Source organism: Triticum aestivum, chromosome 1D, assembly GCF_018294505.1.
Source record: "Triticum aestivum cultivar Chinese Spring chromosome 1D, IWGSC CS RefSeq v2.1, whole genome shotgun sequence".
NCBI classification, from domain to species: Eukaryota; Viridiplantae; Streptophyta; class Magnoliopsida; order Poales; family Poaceae; genus Triticum; species Triticum aestivum.
The window spans coordinates 24,866,034-24,869,199 of NC_057796.1; the positions used below are offsets into that span (position 1 = coordinate 24,866,034).

General features: G+C 48.9%; 1 non-coding gene across 1 annotated transcript; it reads left to right on the top strand.

Annotated features, from left to right (window-relative positions):
- The first annotated feature begins 2,464 nt into the window (after positions 1 to 2,464).
- On the top strand, positions 2,465 to 2,539 carry LOC123183843 (small nucleolar RNA snoR60). The gene has a single exon (XR_006492833.1). It is a non-coding gene; the product is annotated as a small nucleolar RNA snoR60 (small nucleolar RNA).
- The last annotated feature ends 627 nt before the right edge of the window (positions 2,540 to 3,166 follow it).

Here is a 3,166-nt window from a genome sequence, read left to right on the forward strand (position 1 = left end):
GTACTCATCGAGCCACTCGAAATGTCCACATTTCTTCAGAACCAGAAAAACAGGGTAAATAGGGGTCGACGGCGGCATGAACCCTAGATCAGATCCACCGCCCAAATTCGACGGAAAAATAAAGAAATCGATCCAGCTGCTTGGTGCGGTACACGGATCTAACCTGCCCCGGTTGTGGCTTGCTCAAGCATTTGACGAACTCGCGCCCACAGTTGCCATTTTCCTCCTTCACACAAGTCAAACGCTTCAGAGGCTCAATGCGCGGGCAATCAGGGCATCTTGTCAACGGCACTGGACCGTAGTGCGGCCATGATTGGCGGGAGGCCGAAGTTGAGCTAGACATCACTCGCCGGTGGCACACTCGCCGGCGGTACGCTTCGTTGCCGGAGAAGAGGAAGAACAAGGTGGGGGAAAGGGGAAAGGGGGAGGGCAGACAATGGGGGTTGAGCTGGCTCAGGCTCGTGGATGGCTCGGGTCGGGGCATGCTTATGTGGATAAGTTGTGGGTCCCGCACGCATGTGAGTAAGTGGTGGGTCCCACATTCATGTGGATAACTGATGGGTCCCGCGTGTCATAACTCAAACCACTAACCCCTTATGTTTTGCATTTCATGGTTAAACAGGGTCATGTCGCATTGGAGCTATTGTTGGCTGCAAATAGGTCGCACCAGAGATATTTTCATCAACTACGTCACCCCTCATCCAATTCATCTCAAAGACGTCGCACAGGGGCTGTAGACACGTGTATGGTGCTTTCTGACCATCCGGTATGGCCGCGGGCCGCCGTTCCTGGATAGTTCCTTGGGGCGTGAGGGGTACGGGGGCTACTCGTTCGCCCCCAACTATATGTTCTACCGGAAGGTTGTCATGTCCCCGCGCCGCCCCGGCAGCTACGGCACCGCCATGCTTATCCTCTTGGATGTTTTCAGCGTCCCGGCCTTCGCCACGGCGGAGGACGGTGTGTGGAAGCTGGCGCGGTCGGAGGATGGAGTCGAGGACGCCATCCACCACGACGGCCAGTTTTACTCCGTCTCCTACTCGGGTGTTGTCGAGGTGTGGCAGCGTGACGCGGAGTCTGGCGAGTACACGAGCACGGCTGTCACGCCAAGGCTGGCCATTGAGGAAGCCAGCTCGTGCCGCCCTCTCAAGTACCTGGTGGCAGCACCGGGTGGGCGGCTGATGGTGGTGCTCAAGTATGGTCGTGTGACCAAGAAGCGGTACGACCGGGAAGGGTGGACGTGCTCCTTCAAGGTCCATGTCCTTGGCGACGACGGACAGTGGAATGAGACTAGAGACATGGGTGTTGCCGCGCTGTTCGTTGGGGTGAACAACTCGCTGTGCGTGCCGACGAGTGGACGCCCGGAGATCGAGGCCGGTTGCGTCTATTTCACTGACGACAGACTCAGGGGCGTGCGCAAGGAGTATTATTCGCTTTGGGATGATGACGATGTGGACGTTCGTGCTGTTGGGGTGTACAGCCTCAAGGACGGCACGCTGAAGAAGATGGAGGCGCTCGGGCAAGAGTACAACAGGTGCAGGTTCTCGTCGCCGCCGGTCTGGATCACACCTTCTATCCCATGATAGCAGTATGGTCGGTCTGTTTTGAATTAACTAGGTTCAACATTTTTGCTTAAGAACGCTAGCAGGTTCAAGGTGAACAGATGTGTGTGTGCCGAGTGAAATGTCTCGATCATCATTTTTAGCTGCTTAGTCATAAGTTGGTTGCTGATTAAGATGAGTGAGAAGTAACCTGTTCAACTCACCACCTCGACGTTTTCGCTTAAGATGGGTAGCAGGTTGAAGGTAAACATGTCAGTTTCGGGCAATGTGGCTACCTTGCAATGATGTCATATTTATCGGCCAAGCATCGTCCTGCAATGGTCTCATATGATTCTGTTGCAGCACGGAGGAGACCGTGGATGGAGAAGCTTCAGGCTAAAACTGACATTGCTTCACGACATCAACTAATGAGGCTGCTGCCCTTTGTTGTGCAATTAATCTTGTAGGAGATGCAAGTGAGGATGTAAACCAGGAATCCCTCCTAGGTTTCTTCCTTCTTATTTTAAATAATACACTGTGTGCTAAGCTAAGGTGGAGAGAACGGCTGTGAGGAGAAACTCCGGACTGATTTCGGTGGGTGATGTTGTTGCTTTTATTTTCCTTTCCTTTTCAGGAGTTATATGTTACGTAGCATGTTATGTTGGGGAGCTGCCTTTATCTCTCTGATGAAAATTGTTTTCTTCTCTTTATACTTGTTCTGTAAAACCAGGAAACCACCATAAATGCATATTATTTTTTTAATTTTGGGGGTTCTCTTTCATGGTTATCATGCAGAATTACGGATCCAGCTGTGGGTGCAAGTTGCTTTTCCCCAGCAGGATTGGGTGTACTGACTTGTGTGTAGTTGATGTACTGGCTTATCTGTTTGCAATGTTTTCCTCACTCTCCTGTGTCAATATTGGCCGATAAATATCATGACCTAACTCGGATTCCCCTTCAGGACATCACCATGGATCGTGCAAAATCGAGTTTCTGATGCTCTTTTGCCTAGCTTCTTCTCCTTTTTAGTTTTTTTGTGAGATTTCTATTTTCTTGCGAGATTTCTATGTACTTGTATTTGGACCATCACATTTCCTGTTAGTGATTTGGTGCTAATTTGGCTTGTATGGTTTTGCCTAAATTGGATGGTTGCTTGCAAATAACACGCTTCGCACCGTGACACGCCAGTTGATTTGTTCAGGAGACAATAGCCAGAATGCCACTATGAGAAACCGAACTTGCCAAAATACCACTATGAAAAACGAACTTGCCAATATACCACTACTTCCAGTTTTCTCTAGCCAAAATACCACTAGTGACTAACGGAGAGTAACACCATCCAAAAAAGACTTCTATACCCTTACCTCTTCACAGCCCAAAGCATACATTTCAACTACAAAAAGAGCATCTATAGTGCAACATTTCAGGAGCCAATTGACATGAAAACATCACCAACTCAACATAATCTTACTTTGCATCCTCCAACAACAAGATAGCAACTTTTCAGCATCATTTTGAAAAATTCCAGGAGCATTTTGACAGCATTTCAGCAGCATTTTGACATGAAAACATCAAAAATTCAACATAATCTAAGTTTACATCATTGAACATCAATCTAACAACATTTC